The sequence below is a fragment of the Apodemus sylvaticus genome, chromosome 1 (assembly GCF_947179515.1).
Source record: "Apodemus sylvaticus chromosome 1, mApoSyl1.1, whole genome shotgun sequence".
NCBI lineage: Eukaryota > Metazoa > Chordata > Mammalia > Rodentia > Muridae > Apodemus > Apodemus sylvaticus.
In genome coordinates this window covers 96421430-96444765 of record NC_067472.1, presented here as the reverse complement: position 1 = coordinate 96444765, position 23336 = coordinate 96421430, and the positions used below count along the sequence as shown (strand labels likewise).

The following is a 23336-nucleotide window of genomic DNA, read 5'->3' as shown; positions in this document are numbered from 1 at the left end:
CCACACATCTCAACCCCCTGCCCCATTCTTTATTCTAACTGGCAGTATTGGTAGTTGACATTGTCACCATTTCAGAGAGAGCTGGAAATATTCCATTAAATCCCACAAACATTCAGAAACTTATTCTAGTTTCCTGTGGATGATCCAGGAGATCATTGTCATCAATGAAACATGACAACATGAGCAGGGACTCATTAAATGCTTCAGGTAATTAGAGGAACACAGTTTTGGTCTGTCAATAAGAACAGGGGTGTAGATGGAACAATGCTTCAGTTCACATAGACTAAGATCCAAAATTTAAGCAAGTTAGTGGTTCCTGAAGACATCAATATATAAACAATTTCATCCAAAGATTGTCATGAGAGTATACTAAAATGCCAAATAAAACTGAAATACAAGTGTCTTGTATAATAACATATCTATTAATGAGATCATGTGGACCTAAACTTTGCAGAACACATATTGCTGATCCCACAAATGTATCCATTCAACTTCTGCTAGCTGAGCCTGTTGATGTCCATCCCTACTCCAGCCCACTTCTGCTTCTCCTAGATTTTTTCTGGATTCCTCTTCATTAGATTCAATGCTGCTCTTAGCTGGCCATCTCTGTCAAATCTCCACACCGCACTCCAAAGCAGGGACAGACCTAGAATGTGTACCCCTCACACTGAGTTTTCAAGCCCCTGACAATCTCGACGGGCCCGGGCCAACATCTCACCGTCTGAATCACTTGCCCCTGTACTCCAACCATACTCGCTCTGCACATCAGGTTCCCTCCACCTCTCAGCTTTGGTTTTTCAGTTTGCTACTTTAGGAAGGTACTTTGCCTGGCTTTAGGTCACGGCTCACCTCACTCTCTGAGAGGCCTTTTCTAACTCCCCAGCCCATGTTACCCTCTCCCATACCTCACTGTCTCCTTTGAAGCATCGTGCTTTATTTCATGTATTGATCTGTTTATCTGTTTACTGAACCCTCTTTACAATACACTCCATGAAAAGACTTTGCTATCTTTGTTAGCTCCACATCTCTAATATATAATAGTAGCTACAACAAAATGGATACTCAGTAAATATTTACTAAGGCTGGGAAGAGAGTTTAGTGGGTAAAGCACCTACAATACAAGTGTGAGAACCTGAATTCAAATCCCCAGAACCCATGTAAAAAGTCAGACACAATAGTGTGCACTTATAATCCATTCCTTACATCAAGACAGGAGGTGGAGATCCCCAGGAATCCCCAGGAGCTGCTGGGCCGCTTAGCCTGGCATATGCAGGGGCAAATAGAGGACACTAACTCAACTAAAATATTCACATATTCTCTCTCTCTTCTCCCACCCTCTCTGCCCTGCCCTGACACCAATCTACATAATTAACAGAACATCTATTAAGTGAATCAAGTATGTTGACACCAACTTACTCCCAGCACTGGGGAGACTCAGACAGGAGAATCTCAAGCTCCATGCCAGCCTTAGTTCTATAGTAAGACGTTGTCTCACATAAATACTCATTGAATAGATGATAGATAAGACAGACAGACAGATAGTCAGAGAGACAGACAGACAGAGATAGAGAGATAGATAGGCAGGCAGGCAGATTCCACTTCTGGAATGTGAGGCAGAGGTATGGCCACCCTTTTCTTTCTCTTGATTAATGATTAACAAATAGGAGAGATGGCCCCTAAGGAAGAGATGTGTATGAAGAAGATAAAAGGCTGAAGATTAACCCTTGGAAAACATCAATAATAAAGTCACCCCAGCTCCCAAGCTGAAAAACATTAGATACTGCGAGGGGTCAGGAGGTTCCTACATGCTCTAGTCTCCAGAGTTTTCTGCTTTAACTTCTTCCAGGGAGCCACACCAACTTCTGACCTTAAGTTTTGAAAACAAGTCTAGACAGTACTGCTTTTGAAACTCACTAAGATTTGCCCAACAGTTGTAGGTTATGTGATAAGGGTGTGTGTGTGGGGGGGGGGTTAAAATTCCACTAAATGAGATTTAAGTACAACAAAAATTCCCAGTTGTTTTCTTTTTAACCTGATTCCTACCCACTTTGGGAACTAATTTAGAATTAACCAAACCCCTCTTCCCTGACTATGCTCACAGCTGGCTCTCTCGGGAATTGTAAGAACAACAGCTGGGCAGTAACAGCCCTGGCACCAATGACTACTCACACCAGAAGGGGACAATGCTGTGCAGTCCATGTAGGTCTGAACTATAGTGGGAAAAGTGGGTGGGGGAGGGGGATAGACAGGGCAGAGAGTGAGGCACTTCGGCATGGTCTACCTAGAATTCAAAGCCTTGATCCTCTGAGCACAGCACTTGAGTTAGTCAAGCCAAGGCTGAAACCAAAGTCACTGCCACTGCCAAGGTCATGTTAACTATTCTAAATACTTTCCTGTCACTTTTGTGTATCCACTTCTTTACAGCTGCCAGGGTCAATCACATTCTTGAATTTCCTTTCTCTACCTTCAGGTATCAAAATGTATATGCTCTGACATACTTGTCCCCAAACCTTTAAAACTGAGTCCCATGTGTGGCTCCAACACCCCACAGGCTTCATCTTTTAATTATTCCAACAGGAAAATGATAGGTCATAAACTATATGGAGAAGGGAAAGAGTCTGGTGTTAAATTTGGGTTAAGGAAAATTTCTAGCAAGAAGCATGGGTCATAATTTTGCTGAGTATCAAGACCGAGGTTCTGAGAATACAGTGAGCTCTGCCTAAGAGCCTTCAGAGGTAACTGCAGAATATTTGGTCCTACTCTGAAAAATCTGGCTTTCTGGAGCGGGGAAAAAGCACTTTGAGTTCTAAGCAGTCTTAGAGATGCCATAATTGGCACTGCCGAGATGACCTTTCCAGTCGGTATCTGAGCAGCAGATAACAAAGACGACAACTTTGGTAGCACTCAAAGGAGCTTTGAGGGATCTAAAGCACTGCTAAATTTGGCAGCAAAAATTCCTGTTTCTTACAGCTGGGAAAGGAAATTTCTTTATAATTACACTGTAGATAAGGGGCTACTCATCTGTTAGACACAGAGGAGAACCTCCCTGTCCAGATCTCCCACTCCTCCAGGCGCGTGGCACCTGGGGATGGAATCAGGAAACTTTTCGGGAAGGAAAAGTGCCAGGGCTTGTCCTGATGCCACTTGCCCAGATATCTGGCGATGCTTGCTCTCACTGCCCATCTCCACTCCCCTTTGTCTCTTACCAGCTCTCCTACTTCCATCCTGATCCTCCATAGCTACCTATGACCCCACCCAGGCATCATGGTGTTTTTCTGAATGTTCCCTTTCCTACACCACTCCCTATCTTACCATTCAACAACTGCGAAGCAGCTTCACGGGCGGTTTAGAAGCGCCCCACCCCCAATACCTGCCATCCTCTCTTTGGCTGTCTTCCATCTAACAGTGCTTTAACTCTGACTCCAGGAGAAGCACCCTGGCCACTTTTCCCAGCCTCTGAATTCCAGACAGTAATCAGCCTTACTTCCAAACCCCCAAGCTTCGGGTTTGTGCTTCTCTCTTAATCACACCAGCAGAAGCTCATGTTGTAGGAGGAGATGAAGCAGGAAGGAAATCAGAACAATATAACATCAACCTAAGTCCCACAACTCTTACATTTTTTGGATTCTTCCCAGCTGTTAGCCCACATAAGTATTCCTCGACTTAATTGGTAAACTAATTAAGAAAGCACACATACCATCAGGCACCAGAGATACCCAGGAGCAAGTGAAAAAGTGTATTGACCCCAGTGCCAAGTGCTTGTTAGGTCTTTCATAAGTATAACCCTGGGTCCCTCAGAAGCAGGCTAGCCTTCTGACTAGATATGGACTCCAATAGGAAGTCAAGGAAGACCTCAGGGGCCCTGCCTGGGCTTACCATTAGAAAGAGACAGGCGGTTCTAGCAAAAGCAGCCTGCACAACAAGCAGGCAGGATTCTGCCAGAGGAGCTTTAAGGTAGAACCACATGCTTGCTGTGCCATGTGTACACACACGCGTACACACACACACACACACACACACACACCACATATACAATGATATGTTATATATCATATATATAGCATAACACACATATGAAGTTCTCCTAGGCCAGTCTTTCTCTTAATCCACTGTTGCTGCTGAGAACTACTTTCTTCTTGGTTCTCTTGTCCAGGACCTCTCTCCTGTCACGTCTAGATCTTTCTCTCAAAACCCTTAGTTTAATCTCCTTTTAATCATATTCAGACAGCCCTTACACACTGTATTGATTCCCAAAGGCAATCTTTTGTTTGTTTGTTGTTTGTTTGTTGTTTGTTTTTTTCGAAACAGGGTTTCTCTGTGTAGCCCTGGCTGTCCTGGAACTCACTCTATAGACCAGGCTAGCCTCGAACTCAGAAATCTGCCTGCCTCTGCCTCCCAAATGCTAGGATTAAAGGCATGTACCACCACCACCCGGCTCCCAAAGGCAATCTTAATTCAAAGAAAAACTTTTAGCTACAACAGGCCTCACGGGAGAAGAAACTGAAGTGGTTCCGAGACAAGCACACAGAAACAGGCCCATCTTGGTTGAAGCAGCTTCACATCCTAAGTGCATGTAATTTGCCCTTTTACAGGGACAGTGCTAGAGAATCCTAAATATCCAGTCATTGCAATTGTTTCAACAGGCCCCGCAACAGTGTATTCATTATGTCAGAGCCAGAGAGTCAGAGAGAGCGGGAGGGAGAGGGAGACACACCAGAGAGGGAGAAAGAGGATCACTAAAGAAAATCTTCAATAAGATTTTCTAAACTCATAAAACCTCTTCTCTCAAAAGCAAAACAAAAAACAAACGACAACAACAACAAAACCCAAAACAAAAAACTACACAGACATTTTCTGGGCTCCAGGCTAGAAACAGACGCCAGTATTTCTCTGTCTCAGTGTAACATAGGATGACAACATACTCCCCTAAGACAGACACTACCACTTACTCAAACAGAGGATCACTGTACTACCCCTCTGGCAGAAAGAGATGGCCCCTCTCCCTTCCTTTAACAGAAGTCACATTAATGCAAGTTTTCCCACAGGCTTTGAAGAGAAATCTGTCTGTTATATTATGCCAGATGGCCAGTGTTTTTTTGTTTTTTTCCTTTCGTGTCTTCTAAGCCATGGTCCTTCTAACTCAAAGAACTCAATTATCTGCAGCCCTCCCCCACCCCCCACCAAGCCCCCAAGTCAACACAGAGGCACAAAAGAGAAGTGGAGTCCAGCTGAGGCGCCACTGCCTAGCCTCTGCTGGCCAGGGAAATGTGTGGCCCTTGCTCGGCTGCCTTAGCAAACTCTCTTGGACCCAACAGTGGAAACCTGGAGTTGCGAGGATGGTGGCAGCTAACAACCCAATTCCATAGGATACTCAAGGCCCATTTTCCTCAGGAGCCAGTCCACCTTCTCAAAGTAGTTCTTGGTATCAGATGCAGTGGGAGACAGGGCTTCCCTCTCCTAGTTGCAGTGGGGCCATGCCTGTTACCTCCTCAAAGTCTGATGACTCCTCAAGGCTGTTCTCCCAGCCCAGGGAAAGACAGCATGCCCTTGGCCTTTTTCTCCAAAGAGTCCCAAGTTTCAACTTCCTTGGGTGACTGACTGTTCTTTTTGGAGATTGGGAGCGTTGAGGGAAAGTGTACACAAAGAGAGCAGAGGAAGGGAGGGAAAGGGAGTGAGAGCAGGAATGATACTTTTTAATCCTTAAGGACCAGAGAGGGATCCAACTTGTGACTCAGCTCTGGGAAGCTGAAGGTCTGGGGAGAAAGAACAATGCAGTACAATCTAAGTTTTGTACAACTTCCTTGGGCCTGAGAGGCTACAGAGATGGGTCCAATCTAAACTGTTCAAAACTTCTTCAAGCCTAAGTGGCCATTGTGATGAGAAATCACCTCCGAGAGCTGCTTTGCTTGATTCAAGGAAGGGGAAGGGGAAAAAAAACCCAAACTTGTTCTGTATATGCTCTCTCCAGATGTCACTCCAGGTCAGAGCTGGCAGGTTTTCACCTGTCCTATGATAGAGGCTGAGGGTACGGGTGAAGTACACCCTACAGGGTCACTGAGGACCGAGGACAGATCTAGGACGCACTGGGTTTCCCCTCCCCCATCACTCCATTCCTTGGCTTTATCCCAGGACATATCAAGTGTCTGCCCCTGGAATTCCCACTTCCTTGTTTTTCTTTTTGGTTTTCCCCTTACAAGTTCTTCAAAAAGCTGCCTGGCTCCTAAGACGCTCCAGAGCAGTAACACTTCCTATCAGTTATAAGCCTGCCTTTCATACCTAGCGCTGAGGAGTCTGGCCCCACTGTCCACTCAAGGCAGTTTCCCCAGAGGACCCCAGGACCAGGCCTGTCTTACAGACATTAAAACATGTGATCCAGCACTGCATGGAGCTGTGAACACTGGGAAAGAAAAAGACCTCTTGGCACTCCCCTCCACAGGAAAATAGTTCCATAACCTATAGGAAGCTTCTCCTCTCAAGTGTCTCTGAAGGATCAGTTATGAGGCTCAAAGTCTACAGTGAATACCCATCCTATCTAGCTTCCCAAGCCAAAGAAAAGAAAGCACCATTGGTTTCCTTAAATATCTCAAAGGAGGCTTGTGAGGTTTATCTCATTTTGACTTATAAATGTACTGAGTAGAAGGTGCTTTATAAATGAGGGAACCAGATGAAAGAGGCAAAGTGACTTCCCAGAGGAGTCAGGCCATTCCTGAAGCCTCACGCGCTAACATATTACATTATGTAGATTTGTTTACAACTGTTTCACAGCAACCATCCTGTTTGCTTCCTCTCAATAGTATATGATAATAACTATTACCATCATCTCAACCTCACAGCTAATCCGAGGGACTTCCCAGCATTCAGCAGAACCTCACAGATATTTCTTACTCACAACTTCACCTTCAATCCTGACCCATAAGCCATATTTCCCAAGCAAAGAACTCCTAGAATGTTGTAGGAGGAAGAATTAACTTTGAAGGAAGCCTATCTGAGGTCCAAAGGCCGAGCAGTTCACACTGGCAGACCCTCGGGCCACAACGCTGATGCTTACAGTATACATTCAGGCTGCCAGAATCAGGGGGCGAGCCAGCGCTTGTACTGGCAAGCTGACCCGAAGTCAATCAGAAGGCCCCCTTATTGTTTGCTCGGACACAAAAGACACACTGTTCAGAAAGTTCAAGAAGGAAAAACCAAAGAGCCAGGAACAACAGCTGTTCCATGGCCCCACTGAGAAACTAAAAGCTTCCACCAAGTTCCCTGAGGCCAGGAGTTAGTGGAAGACATAACATGGCTGAAGCAGAGTACATTTCTTGAGAGGTTTTCCTGCAGGAGAGTCCACAACTCTCATCTTTCTCTTAACATTACGGATGACCTGGCTACTTCATCACCAGAAAACTACCTTTCTGGAAGGGTTTCCTTTCCTAGACCACACTGAGTTCACCACACATCACTCCTCTATATGCCTCTAGGTCAGAACAAGATTTTTCTGAAATCTAGGACAAGGAACCCATGATCTGGACACTGTGTGCTCTGGGATTTGGTTAAAACAGGAGTGAAAGGGATCACACAGCATAAACAGAGTTCTTCAAGTTCCCAGCTCCTAGTAGCTGTGGTGTTAGGGCAGCCCTCTGCGACGACATCTGCATAAGACAGATGTTTGCAAGTCCCCTCCACAACTCAAGGAACCCTGTGATGAGTATCACTAATGGGAAGGGGGACAGGTTCAAATTTCCAAAGCTACTTCATAGATAGTGTAAGGCCCCGGCTCAGATATTGTTGGGCCAGACCCTCTGCCTTGTTAATTGCCCCAGATGGACTTGAAACTCACTGCAGGCTCCTCTCTCATTAGCTGGTTTGATCGTTGCTGTTGCAAGTCAGACGTAGCATGGAGACAAGAGGAGAGCACGAGGTAAAACCAACCAAGCTGTTCAAAAGTTTCCACATAAGATAACTACAACAGAGCTAGAGCGATGAGAACTCATTTTCCTACACAAGAGCCTTCCTGTGAAAATATCCGGTGGCTTTGTGCTAAATAAAAGCTGAGTGAAGCCTAAACATCTCCGATACAGCCAGAGTGAGATTAGCTAGATTTGCAAAGTCAAGAAAATTGGCTGTTTCCCTCCTCCTCCCGGAGCTAATAGAATCCAACTGTTGGAGAATGACATCATTCTCGACCCCCAAACCCTGAAGTGAAGAGCACAGACACTGGCTTGCCAAAATCAGCCCGACTCACTCAGAGGCGCCCTTACCTGGTAGTCCGGGTGGTTTCTTGGCCACTCCATTCTCCACAGAGGCTGGCTCATACCACAGTCGCTTAGGGAGCCCAGGGCCCCAGATCCACTGCTTAAGCTCCAGTACCTGCTGCGAACTTCCCACAGATCCTTCCTCTGACCTTCCAAGACACTCCTTCCAGCCCAGTGAGCCGAGCTGGCGCAGCTAGCCAGCCAGGCTGGTTGTCATGGAGACCTGTCCTAAGCGGCACACACGCTTGCCTGCTCTCACTCAGCTAGGCGCTCTCCCTCAACCCGGTGCCCCGGGAGCGAAATAACGCGCGCGCGCACACACACATGTACGTGCGCGTGCTTCCACACATTCTCTGAGTTCTAGCCGGTCTTGAACAGCGCGGCCTTTTGATCAGCTCGGTTTATGCATGCATTCCACCCCTCCTACCTCCCATCCAGTCACCCAGGAACCCAGCACTGTTCCTGGGAACTTGCTGCAACAACCCAGAGGGGAGAAGGGTGAGGACAGTGAGCAGACTTGTTTTCCTCCCCTCTAGTGTCTCGGCTTTTATAACTTGGAAGAATCCCTGCCAAAGGGGAGGGAGCTAGCTGAGGGCTTGGAGGGGAAGCAAGCACTTCCTCTGGGTCCTGCAGCAGCAGCAGAGTGAGGAGGGACCCTGACGCCTGCTGCCTCAACTTGTTTGTTCACTTGGGATTTCTCAGGAGCAATTGGGGCGGAAACACAGCTCACATCCCAGAAGTTGGCCTAGACTGGCCTCTCAGGTTACCTTGTTGACTGTTCAGGTCCTGGAGACAGCTTTTAACCAGTACAGGGTCCCATGGTACTAGTGCCAGAGCCTAAGCAGTCTCTTGTCTTCCTGCAAAGGAGAGGAAACAAACTAGATGAGGACTAGAAGGAACCCTGGGTCAGTCTATAATCACAGCCAGGACATCAACACAACGCAAACAGCCTCCTCTCTGACACATGAGACCCACGGCCCACGACCAGGCCTCCAATGAGAAACTGTCCAAGTGCCAGGGCTGTACCTAGGGCACAGACAGCCCTTTTAGTAGCCCTATGTATACTTTTGCTTGGACGCTGTCTAACACTCTGAAAATTGATGTTCTATTTTGTTTGATGCTCTTAATTATTTGAAACACGCTGGCCCAATAGGTTTACTATCATTTTATAGATGGGATCATTGAGGCCCAGAGAGATCAGATACTTAATCCATACTTACCTAACTAGTTAGGAATTGAGAGTAGAGACCAGTCAAGGGTCTCCTAATCCCCTTTGCTATAAAGTACACAGATGCCTGATCTTGAAAACTGGCTCATTTTCTAAGAACCACAAGTGTGGGTGTCCATGGGAAAGTGGAGACTCTGAGTCCTAGTAAGGTAAATCTAACTGCCACCCTTCTAGCCCAAAGATTCAATTACAGGTGGCATCTATGACATGCACAATATCTGCTGCAAACCAGAGAGAAAATGCCCTGCCCCACTACCATGTGCTACCTTACATCTTTCCAAAATAACCTCCCAAATCCTGGTTCATTTGTTATTTCTCTGACAGAGTAGTTCTAAAGTTACAATTGGTGCTATATTAATTTAACACATTTTAAAAATATATCTAAAGTAGAGTTAAATTACTTGTTCCCATTTACTGAACCAGGAAATAAAAGATCCAAAACCAGTGCCCAAGCCTTTCAACTTTCTGGCATACATTAAGCAGAACAGTTGCCAAGAATACCAGAGCAAGAATCACAAGACCTTGGCAGTGTCTGACCTCATCACCAACTGGCCACCTGTCACTGAGCCAGCCTCCTGACTTTCTACTTTCTATGACTGCATCTTATACTGGGGTGGTGGAGGTATGGAGTATGGGGGTGGGGTGGGGTGTCAAGATGCTATTAGTCAAAAACACTTCAAAGTAGGCACTCAGCTCTCATCTACACCCCCCCCCCCCAAATTGTTAGTACCTCTCCTCCACCAATCTAGGAACTGTTATTTTTCAAGTAGAATTCTCTGGGGTTGGTAAATGGATTGACTGCATGTGGGAAGGCACGGAGGCTGGTGAGGATGAAGACAATGAGGCTCACAGAGGACATTCTCCAATGTTGCTCCTCAGAATAATGCTAGGGGTCCTGAGGAATCTGCAATGCTTAACTCTTGCAGAATTCCTTGTGATTTTGATTCACCTTCAGAATACTGTAAAATTCTCAAAACTAGATTTTGGTTGACTTGAATTTAAATCACAAATATAAGCTGAAGATAATGTACAAAACACATCACAAAACCCATGAAGAAATGGCAGACTGCTACAGATCCTGTAAGTAGTGATAAGCCCTAGAATCCCACATCTGCATAAGAATACAGCATCACTAAATCTCAGCTTCTCTTTCCTCCCACACAGCAAGCTCTGCTCTTTCTCTGAACCCAAGGAATGCACACTTGCCTAGTGTCCAAACCCAGATGAGGCAAGTCCACCCCTTTCTACAATAAGATAAAATTCACTGTAGTTGATAATACCAACTAAAATTTTCTGGGACCCTTCCAGTCATACTTTCAAATAGTGTTGAGTCAGGCTACCAAAGCTGAAACAGAGTCATTTACTAAAGTCATCTAAATGTTAAAAGCCCTAAGACCAGACACACAACGCAGGCCATGCTCCCCCTAGTGGCACACTGGAGTTACAGAGGTTCTTTGGTATCTTGTCCTCAGAAAGAATAAAGTTAGGACCTGAATTGGGGAGACCAGGACCCTTGCCTGGGTGATGCTGTTGTATGTAAGCTCCTGGAACTGGAAATAAGCAAGACCAGCTAACTTCCTCTGTTGTCTCTGCAGGACTGGATCCAAATCACACCTGAAGGAGGATTTTACAGACCCATGCTCTCAAGCTTGTAATACCAACTTCTCAAGAGACTGAGGTAAACTGCAATGTCAAGAACTGCCTGGGCTACAGAGGGTAGTCTGGGTAATTCAATGAACTCGTTTCAAAATTAAAAATAAGGGCTATAGGGTTAGAGAGATTGCTCAATGGTTAAGAACTCTTGTTACTTTTGCAGAGGAACCAGGTTGGGTTCCTAGCACCCACATAATGGCTTATAACCACCCATAACTCCAGTTCCAGGAGATCTGCTACCCTCTTCCAACCTCCATAGCACACACATTTTACACAAACATGCACACAGGTAAAATACTAATATACGTAAATAAATCTTTAAAAATAAACAAAATAAGGATGTGGTTTGTATATGCTTGGACCATAGGAAGTGGGATGATTAAGAGGTGTGGCCTTGTTGGAATAGGTGTGACCTTGTTGAAGGAAGTGTGTCACTGTGCAGGCAGACTTTGAGAGTTCCTAGTGCTCAAGCTCCACCCTATATGGAAGTAAGAGTGTCCTTCTGTTGCCTGGGAGTCAAGATGTAGAACTCTCAGCTCCTCCAGCACCATGTCTGCCCGCATGGTGCCATGTTTCCCACCATGATGATAATAGACTGAACCTCTGAAACTGTAAGCCATTTCCAATTAAATGTTTACCTTCACCAACTCTGAGAACCTTAGTTCAATCCCTGGGATTCATATAGTGGAAAGAGAAAACTGAAGTTGTCTTGGGCCTCCATATGCATATCATGGCATGCATTTACCATATACATACCTAAATAAATACATGCAATATTTTCAATAAAATACAAATAAACAAATAAAGTGCTTAGGAGAGAGCTCAAAGAGACAGCACTGACAGACACATAAACGGCTCTAGATTTCACCCTACCACTACAGGGGGAAAAAAGAACCACAAGTACATACACATGCTTGGGCCAGAAGTCTGGGTGATATCTCCAGTCTCTTTCCCTTCCTACTGCAATCCACTTACCAAGTCCAAATAATTCTACTTGAAAAATATATTTAATATCTGTCCCCTTTTCTCTACTTCTATTGCTACCTATCCACTCATTAATTACTGCAGAAACCTAACTATCCTCGTTTCACCTCTTGCCTTCAAGGAAAATAATGAAAATCAAACTCAGTTTTTCATACACTGTCATACAACAATAAACACAGAGGCCTTCTGTTGCCAACCAAGTAGAGGTTTCTCCAAACATACCGAGCAAATCATCAGTAGATGAATGCCCTCTAGTATAATTCTGACACTTTTTCTCTGGAGAGTGAACCCCAAACCCATAAGGCTCCATCCTCAATACTGCTTCCCCATCACTTTAGACACCAATTGATAGGTTCAGACTGTTCTATCTGGGCTTCTGACCAAGCATGTATAAATCTAAATCAGAATTTCCACAATTACATCCTTGGCTTTAATACATTTGCTATTAATAGGTTGGCCCATAAAACTTTAGGAATCACTTAGATCTCCTATTATAAACAGTATTATGGATGAAAGAGACTCATGGGGCTGGTATGGGGAAGGCACAGATCTTCCAAGTCCTCTCTACAAAACTCAAATGCTTGGCTCCACTATAGCTCTCAAAACCCAGTCCTCTGAGGTTTTATGGAAGATTCGGTGTATTAGCACAACAGATTGTATCATTAGTCATCGGTAACCAACTTAACTTTTAGCCCCTCTATTTTCCCCAAGAGTAATAGAGTAAGACTAAAGTTACAATCTTCTAAACACAAGCAGTCCCCATTTTGAGGACATCCAGGAGCCCTCAGGCACCAAGCAAATACAAATAGACATATCCTGCTTTGGAGATTCCAAAGGATTTTAGGAGTTGTCTGCCAGGAAACAGGAGGAAAACCAAATATACATTCCACAGCATCATACCCTTACAAATCCATTCTCCACACGGCTGTCTGAATCCTCTTTTGACACAGAATCATGTCATTTCCTGCTTAACACTTCAATGCTTCCCAGAGTTCTTAGGATGAGCTCTCGGTTTTGACCAAGATCTATAAGGACCCAGCATGGCCTCCCCTTCCCTCCTCTCCCAATCTTTGCCCAGATGACTCTAATCTTGGCTCAACTTGACTCTCATCTCCTGATTTCCACAGTCCTCCAAGTCTAAAAGCAGCTCCTTTAGCTCCCTGTACTTATCCTTCAAATCATTAATTAGGATTTGTAACTGTGCTTTAATGCAGTTATTTCTCAATGTGAGTCCTCCCCATGTGAGAGCAGGAACCTTGACTATTATTCTGTTACCATAGTCCCTGAACTTGATAAAGGGCCCAGCATAGAACAGGCACTAAAAAATATCTGCAAAGTAACTGTGTAAAAACCAGTCCTACAGGAAGGACACACTCAGACCAACTATTTCATGCACTCATTGCATCTTTTCATAGATTTACAAACTATAATTACACTCCCCCCATATGTCTTGCCTATGGGCTTAAACAAAAATTCCTGTCAAGTCTCCCTGTGGTTTGTTTCCCAAAACTTTCCTGGTAAGGTCACTCTCCTAGGGATGCATTCTAGAATTTTATAGCCTCTCTCATTACTGGAATGCCCACTCCTAGGCCTTCCATTAGTACTGTATCTTTGCCAAACCAAGTAAGTTGAGAAATGGCCCAGTTCTCACGATGGCAACATTCTCTGGGGTCAGCTCTACCCAGAGATCACTGTCTTCTCCCTTCCGCTATGTAGCACAGGTTACCATGCTGACAAAAAAAATTTCGTTTCTGAATGCATGCAGCCAAGGATAACTATGAATGTGTTCCAACACAAAATCACAAACATGCTTAAAACACAAGGGCTTTGTTTGTTATCGCTGTTGTTTTTGTAACTTGATTGCACAATTCTCAAGCTTGAACTTTGTTATCTAAAGTCATGCCAGGATGACAAAAAATTGGACGCTGAAAAAAACATATACATGCATGTGTGTGTGTGTGTGTGTGTGTGTGTGTGTATGGTTATAATTTGAAGACATGTAATATGAGTTTGAAGCAGGCATTTTGTCACTAAAAAAGAATTAATTGAAAACTGTTATGTGGAGGCTTGGAGAAATGGCTGAAGAGCATACTGTTCTTCCAGAGAACTAAAGTTCAGTTCCTAGCACCCAAATCAAGTGATTCACAACCCTCTGATACTTGACTTCTAGAGGATCCAACACTTCTGGCCTCCAAGGACACCTGCACTCACATACACATACTGCTCCATATATATATATATATATATATACACACACACAAGCATACACATAATTACAAATAAAAACAAATATTTTTAAAAATAAATAAAATTACTAAGCAACAGCACACTGAATGATTAGATCTATTACCTATTAAAAGACACACTGTCTCCAGCTAAAATCCTGACTCCTATATTTTCATTCAACAACCAACAGTGAAAGATCAAGGTATCTCCAACCCATAACATATCCCCTCTCCTATTGCACTAGCCCAGTGTAGGCATAGCCACAGCACACCATGACACTGCATATAACCTAGTGCTTGGAAGACTGCCCGTACCTTTCTCTCCCATTCTCTGTTGCTTATGCTGTTACTGCATCTGGCTGCCTCTCCTTCCCCTACTCGGAAAACCCTACAGCCTTCAAGGCCCACCTCAAGGACACCTCCTTTGGGAAATGTCTGTGGGCCCACAGCAGCCTAGGGCTGCCTGTCATATGTCGTATGTAGCATTTTATCATGACTTGCACACCCTGGCCTCACCAAAGGCCTGAGTCTCTCTCAGTGCAAGGACTATAGCAGCTCACTAATTGTAGCAATCAGCATGCGTGGGATAAATGGAAAATGGAAAGACTCACCTACCAGATAAGCTGTTCTTCAGAGCAGTGAATTTTAGACAGGCTCTCACGGTACAAAGAGAATAAATATCCATCTATACTTTATAAAAAGATATGTTAAGCAGAATCTAGACTGGGTCACTAAAGTGTGTGGTGGCTGGGCAGTGGTGACACACAACTTTAATCCCAGCACTCAGGAGGCAGAGGCAGGCAGATCTCTGTCAGTTTGAGGCCAGCCTGGTCTACAGAGTGAGCTCCAGGAAAGCCAAGGCTATAGGGAGAAACTCTGTCTCAAAAAGAAAAAAAAAAATCAAAGCAAACAAACAAAACCTTCTATGTCTTTTTGCATGTATTCATTTTTATAATGGTCTTTTAAAAATTATTTATTTTTATGTGTATGAGTGTTTTGTATGCATGTGTATCTGTGCACCTTGTGCCTGTAAGATGCCAGAAGATGGTATCAGTTGCCCCATGAACCACCCTGTGAATGCTAGGAATAGAACTCAAGTCCTCTGTAAGAGCATATAGTGCTCTTAATCATTGAGCCATCTCTCTGGCCACTACTTAGGTTTTCTTGTGGGTAAGTTCTCTTCTTCCACCATGAGTCCTATAGATTGAACTCTAAGCATCAGGCTTGGTACAAAGCACCTTCATCCATTAAGCCATCTTGCTACTCCCAATGTTTTCTTATTTCTTTAAAGACAACATAGCTGCAATTCCTAGTTCTTAAAGGGTTTTACGCTCTTGCTTTTCTATTAGTGAGTTGCAATGTGGAAGGCCATGGGGCTGTTGCTGAATGGTAGCATGCTTGCCAATCCCTTGTGAGGACTTAAGTTCAATTTCCAGTTGTTACCAAAAGGAAAAAAGAAAAGTAAGAGACAATGTAGAAGAAGGAGAGAAAGTAAAGACATAAAGAAACACAAACTTCAGCTTGCTGGGCTGGTAAGATCCTGAACAATCCTTGTCTCCCAGGAGGATTCTGCTTTTCTCTGCACATTAATAAGCAAACTAGACTAGCTATTCTCCAAGGATCCTCCTAGGCACTCATATCTCATGTTTGTGTGCATTCTCTGTCTCTCTTCTGTGTGTGTGCACACTGACGTCTGGACAAAGGGAAATGTGCAAGTGTGGGTGGCAGTCAGAGGCCATTAGGCTTCTTCATCACTCTGATGTATTCATTTAGTCATTTCTTTATTTCTTTATTCATTCATTCATGCATTCACTTATTTTGGAGGCAGTCTTCCACTGAACCTGGAGCTCACTGATTCTGTTCCTTGTCCGTCTGGCCAATGAGCTCCAAAGATCTGCTTGTCTTTACCTCCCAGCACTGGTCTTATAAATCTGTGTGGCTGCACTCTTACATGGATGCAGGGGAGCTGAACCTGGCCCTTGTGTCTACACAGCAAAGATTCCATGCAGCCATCTCCCTAGGCCTGCATGCTAGTTTAAATGCAGGTTGCAGCCACTCATTACCTCAGCAATGTACTTTCTAAAGAAAGCAGGAAACATTTCTCACTTTCTATTCAACACATTTAGTACAACACCTGGCCTGGAGTTCTGAGGTCATCTGCCTACAATCACACAGAAGACCATTACCAACAAAAAGTAACCTTTCTTGAAGAGAAAGATGGGAGATTCATGCTTCTAGTCTACAGGAAGCAGGCTGGAAAGAGAAGGAAGGTGCCAAATATAGAATGGGAAAGTTGGGAAGTAGATCTGTAGACACTCCTCGGCCATCACTCTTAAAGCTGTCCTACGATCTCTGACTTAACAGTGAGCTGTCATCTCAAAGTCCTCTTGGATGGCTACCTATTTATGCAAATCGAACACAGGTTCTATTAGGGCCTTCAGATCACATGGATGGCAATTCCAACCCTCCTCTGACTGGAAGCCACGGCTGGACCCTAGTATGCTGGCTACAGCTGCATATATTTTATTTGCACAGCCTTTTAAGAAGGCTTAAGGCCTGTTATTTTTTGTTTGTTTTAATTTTGCTTTATTTTGGTATGCGTTCACTTTACATCCTGATCACTGCCCCACTCCCGGTCACCCCTTCCCACAATCCTTCTCCTCTCCCCCTCCCCTTCTCCTCTGGGTAGTAGGGTCCTCTCTGGGTATCATCCCCATTCTGGCACTTCAAGTCTCTTCGGGGCTACATAGGCACTTCCTCTCCCGAGGCCAGGCAAGGCAGCCTAGCTAGTAGAACATATCCCATGTACAGATACAGCTTTTGGGACAGCCCCCTCTCCAGTTTTCATAGCCCACATGAAGGCCAAGCTGCACATCTACTACATTTGAGTAGGGAGGCCTAGGTCCAGCCTGTGCATGTCTTTGGTTGTTGGTTCAGACTCTGAGAGCTCCAAGGGTTCAGGTGGTCTTCTTGTGGAAGACCTTATTCTCTTCTGGAAAGAGCTGTTATTTTATAGTGGGAAATTCACCCATGTCCTCGCTTCTGCCCTAGTCCTCTGGCCATTTGTTCTTCTTCACCTCAGCTTAAGACTCTGAACCACTGAAGTGTGAGACTCAGCTTTAATGACCTGTAGATGTCACAGATGTAAAGCAGCTACAAAGCTCATGTTAAGGCTGAGCCCACCCTCCCTCAGTCTCCTCCACTATATAGAGCCAACTTTCCAGCCCCTTGGGATTCACCTCTACCTAGCTCACGATCCTCAATACAAATGAAACTCTGGTTTAGATTCTCAGAGAACAAGGTGTACAGTGGCTTGATCTTAGGATATATGTCACAACGTTCATATACAAGTTAAGGTAATGAGCACTCTCAGGTCTCCAACCCCTGCCCCTCACTCACTCTGACCATTGTAACACTAGAACACAGAAATATAACAAGACTGGGCCATAGAAGCAATAATCCAGGCCCTTCCGATGATACCATTTTTTCATTCCAGAATGGACTTTTCAGGCTAACATAGCCTAGAACTGAGTTCAACCAATCATTGTGATTAAGCCTAAGGGGGAAGCAAAGTACAAAAGCGACTGTGTGCACGTGCATGCCTGTGTGTATGTATTTGTGTATCTGTGCATGTAAGGACAGGCATCCATGTAGAACTCACAAGACAACCTAACAAATAATAAAAATAAATAAAACTTAATCTAAAAATAAAATCCTGGTAAATAATAAAAATATTGCACACCAAAATGAATCAGACCCAAAGTCTATATCTCTTAAAGAATTGTATACTGAAAGTGTAAATTTTAATGAGAAAAGCCATTCTAGAACTAGCAATATTTCAAATATTATTTTTATCCCTTTAAAACAGAGATTGGTTCTCACCTTCCACCTTATTTGTGACAGGGTCTCTTTTCCATTGTTTGCCCTTGCATACACCAGGCTAGCTGGGCCCTGAGCCTCTCAGGCCCCTCTTAGCCCCACCTCCCACCTCACAATGAAAGCAGTAGGATTAAAGGTATGCACTACAGTGCCCGACTATACATGGGCTCTAGAAATCTGAACTCAGATCCTCATGTCTGCATGCCCAGTTCTTTACCAACTAAGCCTCCTCAGTTTTTAAAGGGCATTCTTAACCAAGAAAGCATGTGGAACCTGGGAAAGAAGTGTTCCTCAAAATATCTGGACAAGGCTGTAGAAATGTAGCCCCACAGCGCCACGTCCTCTATCTTACCTTGCTGAGTTTCCTAGCTGTACTAGGTTCTCAACTCAGTAATCTGGGGACCAGCAGTCTGCCTATGTAAACTGTCTCACTGCCTTGTGTTTTAGGGCAATGAGGCTGACTTGGCTTTATTCTCCCACCAGCCAAGAACAGTAGAACAAAAACAGTACCTTAACTCTCAATCCCAGCTTCAAAAATGTCGGTCCCTTATTAACAACTTGCCTCCTTAATCACAAATGCTGGAAACCATTCTTAACAAGGACCTGGGAGAGAATTAAGGCCATCAAGTCAGTTGCATAGTCTCTATCCCTGTGACGAGATCCAGGCATGGACCAGATTACCATGATGGCCTCTAGAATCTTCCACTTGGACATTGGCAGGTGGGCAAGTTAATTGTCCCACCTATACACAGGACTTGTCTTTTGAGTTCTGTGACTTTCTTTCCTCCCATAATGCTACTGTTCATTTTTCACATTTTTAATTATATGTAGGCACCTCTGAAAGGGGCCTCCTCTTACTCATTTTTGAGTGCTTGTGTATGCTCTGCGTGTACAAAGTTCTCAAGATTTGATTTCTATTATACATGTCAGCTCACAATTCCCTGCAATACCAGGCCCAGGGCATCTGACACTCTCTTCTATCCTATCAGGCACTACACACTGTAGTGTACAGACATACTTTCAGGTAAACATACATATAAATTAAAGATAAATAATCCCAGCAATGGTGGTGCACACCTTTAATCCTAGCACTTGGGAGGCAGAGGAAGACAGATCTCTTGAGTTTGAGGCCAATCTTGTCTACATGGTGAGTTCTGGACCACTCAGGGATACATATTGTTTCTAAGAAAAGAAAAATGACCTGAATATATAAGTACATAATATACATTCATCTATGATATATACAACATACAAATTGTACACATATTCAAATACACAGAGGCCAAAGAATTCCAGAAATAAAATTTATATGGATTTTAATTTCTCTTATCTTACAAATAAAACAGAAAAAATACAAATGTATAGGCAAATGACAGACTGGTAACTCAGGACAGCTGGGCCTGCACAGGGCTGCAAATGGCAATGTATCAATCAGGAGGAAGAAGACTGAACTCCAAGTCTGAATGCTTGAAACAGCCTTAACATATGTATTTATCTGCTTATAATAAAACGTTCTTGAATAACCCTAGGGATAACCCCTCTTAACGACTGTGTATGGTCCTCCCCACATGCTATTACATTCAGTTCACTAGTACTTTAACTGAGGACTTCAGCATCTATGCTCATGTGGAATTTGATATTCTGTAATATTCTTTTCTTTTCTTGTTCTATATCACCTGGTACTCATCATTTTTAATGAATTATTTAGACAAGACACACTAAATATATATCAAAGTACACAGGATAAAATACTTAAGATAGTGTTTTTAAGATTTATTTTATTTATATGAGTGTCCTCAGACACACCAGAAGAGGGCGTCAGATCCCATTACAGATGGTTGTGAGCCACCATACGGTTGCTGGGATTTGAACTCAGGACCTCTGGAAGAGCAGTCAGTGCTCTTGACCAATGAGCCATCTCTCCAGCCCAAGATAGTTTTGTTTTTTTTAAAAAATCTGTTATAAATGAACTACATATTATATATAACAGGAAGAAATATATAATGTATTATTTTATGCTTATACTTAAAACTTGTAGCTGAGTATGATGGTGGACACCTATAAACCAAGCACAGAGGCAGAGGCAGAAAGATAAGAAATTCAGGTAATCCTCAGGTACAAACTGAGTTTGAGGTCAGCCTGTGTTATATGAGCCTCTAACTAAAACAAAACAAAAAACTTTTTAATTCACGTGACAGCAAGATGAAGAAGGCATAAGTGAAAAGAAGAGAAAGGGTGTAACAGAAATCAACTGATGCACTGGTTAAAAGGCTAAACTTAGAGACTAAATGCAACCCAGGACCCAACCAACAAAAGTTTCTCTAGGCTGAGGGAGCAACTCAGTAGCAGAGGGCGTGACTAACAAATACAAGGCCTTAGATCTGATCACCAAACAAAACGAGCAATAAACAAACACAAGTGTTTAAAGAGCTGGGCCTGAGCCTGGCAGTGTTCACGTACAACCCAGCACTTAGGAGGCTGAGGTCTAGACCGGCCTGGACCACATTTATAACCCTTTCTCAAAAAAAAAAAAAAAAAAAAAAAAAAAAGTGTTTCTAGGCTGTCAAGATAACTGTGAGTGAGGAACATGGAAGCTACAGCACAAGGAAAAAACTGACTCCCACAAACTGTTCTCTGATCTCTATAGACAGGCAGTCACACAACATGCATACACACATGCATGCATATATGTACACACATTTATCTATTTTTACATGTATGAGTGTTTTGCCCACGTGTATATCTGCAAACACATGCATGCCTGATGCCTTTAGAAGCCAGAGTTGGGTGTTGGCTCCCTTGGGACTGTTATTAGAGAAGATGAGAGATGCCATGTGAACCTGGCTCCTCTAAAACACCAGCCTCTTACCTGTTATCCCATCTCTCCAGCCTCCAGGAAATGTAATTCTTAAAAAGGTTTTCTAGGGCTGGAGAGATGGCTCAGTGGTTTAGAGCACTGACTGCTCTTCCAGAGGTCCTGAGTACCCCAGCAACCACATGGTGGCTTACAATCATCTGTAATGGGATCCAATGCCCCCTCTGGTGTGTCTGAAAAGAGCAATGGTATACTCATATACGTTAAGTAAATAAATAAATAAATAAATAAATAAATCATTTTTTTAAAAGTTTTTTTCTAAGAGACACCAGGGACTAAGTCCCAGAGATAAATGGAATTTTGAAAAACCTAGAGGCAAGTATATAACAAAAGAGGAAATCACGACAGCAGAACCCCTCAGACTGAGAGGTACAGTGATGACATGACTGCTTGAGAGTTTGTAAGTCCTGAAAAGCACGAAGGCAGAGAACTGCTTCCATCCCTGAGCAGCTGTCTTAGGAGAAACTCAAGGCATGGTGAGATAAAGACCTCTTCCGGAAAACAGGGACAGCTGAGCCCTGCTGCTGGGTCGACTGTCCATTCTGCTATGTCCATGTCTCTCAACTGGGGTTCTGACCCGCAAGCAGTATCAAGGGCATTGGGCTGCTGAAGAATCTAAACAATTCATACCAGTCTCTTCAAACCATGGTTCACTATGGTCTAAATCACAAAGCGGTTATTTTTAACTATCAGAGTAAATCCTTGGGGATCTCTAACCTTCTATACTAAGCTGCCATCTGATAGCTGTCTGTGAGCAAGGACAGGGTTTGAATGTGGTGTCTGAAACATTAGTGCAGGAATGCAGCACTGACGCCTCTTCAGGCATTGTTTGGATATGTACAAACAAACTTATCTCCCAGAGGCAAAGTTCACAATGATTGTAAAGACTCAGGAAGAGAGAGGAGCAAAAGGACCTCAAAGGCCAGTTCTTATCCTGGGAAGATGGAAGCCAGGCCTGGAATGCAGATGGATGTTATACTAATTAAATGTCACTCACTGCCCCTATAGAAAAAGATGACATGTTGTATTTTGGCTTTTGTTATTTTTGTTTTGAGACAGGGGCTCACTCTGTAGACTGGCTGACCTGGAACTCTATGTAGCTGACCAAGCTGGTCTCAGCTCCAAAGATGACATTTTAAAAGCTATATTTCTCCTCACCTCAAAGTTAGAAACTAAACCTTTCTCAGCAAAAGTTAGCTCTTATCATTGCAGATACTAGACATATCCTATTTTTACTTCTTTATTCTTATTTCCGTGTATGTATCTGTATGTGTAGTATACAACATACAACATACATATGCAAGCATGTGTGTTGGTGTCTGCTGAATCACAAGTGTCATTGCCCCTTGAGCTGGACTTACAGGCTACCTGACATTGGCTCTGGGAAGTGAACTGTTCCTCTGAAAGAGCAGCAAGCATTCTTAACCACTGAGTCATCTCTCTGGCCCCATCTATCCTAGTTTTGAACACAGCACAGAATTAGTTTGCCTTTGTATAAAAGATGTCTGTACACGTCTGCTCACTTTGAGTTCAACACAGAGATACCTATGCAACAGAAGAAAAACGTGAGACTCCCCAGGATGCAGGAAAGGAATTTGGGTGAGATGATGCAAGAAGAAGGGATGGGTGTGGAGGCAGTGGGAAAAGGAGAAATCAGCACAAGATTCTCAAGAACACTAAACAGGTGGAAACTCGTTCAGCTGTCAGAATGGACAATCTGGGGGAATTCCTAGGCATTTCTCCTAAATGGGTGAAAGAACCTATGTGAGTACCATGTAGCCTACTGAAGGTTAAGAAAGGATTCAGAAAGCCTTCATTCCCTCAGTGTTTAGCTTTTTCTTTCTTTGGGGACACAATTGCTGTAGCCAGCACAGAAGATGCCACACCAGCCTTCCCTGACCCAAGTCATGTCACTTCATAGCATACACATGAGACCCTGGCTCACTTCAAACATCACTAGACAAGGAAGTCAACCATTTCAGTTCTAGAGGTGATGAAAGACTACAGCCATTGACACAGACAACATCTGCCATCGGTAATGCACAGTACATGTCATCTGAGGAAAAGGCCACGGGGCTGAGGAAGAAAGGGTTCTCAAGAAAATTCAGCAACATTAAAATAAAGCTTTACTCTGTGCACACCCAAGAATTACCAGATGACCACAGCTTTAATTAAATTACATTTCCTTCCAGATCTACGTTTCTCCAAACATAGCCAGGAGAAGAAAATTCAGCAGCAATCTGAGGACTAAA

General features: G+C 43.7%; 1 protein-coding gene across 4 annotated transcripts in view; it reads right to left on the bottom strand.

Moving 5' to 3' along the window:
* Dennd2b (DENN domain containing 2B) overlaps positions 1 to 23336 on the bottom strand; it is a 186324-nt gene that overhangs the window by 89435 nt on the left and 73553 nt on the right. For 3 of the 4 annotated variants that reach the window (XM_052201508.1, XM_052201501.1, XM_052201502.1), the window contains exon 2: positions 9008 to 9097. The gene's annotated coding sequence lies outside the window, so the exon portion shown is untranslated. Of the gene's footprint in view, positions 1 to 8246; positions 8763 to 9007; positions 9098 to 23336 lie in introns of those variants that run through there. The other variant, XM_052201500.1, reaches the window with a different exon arrangement.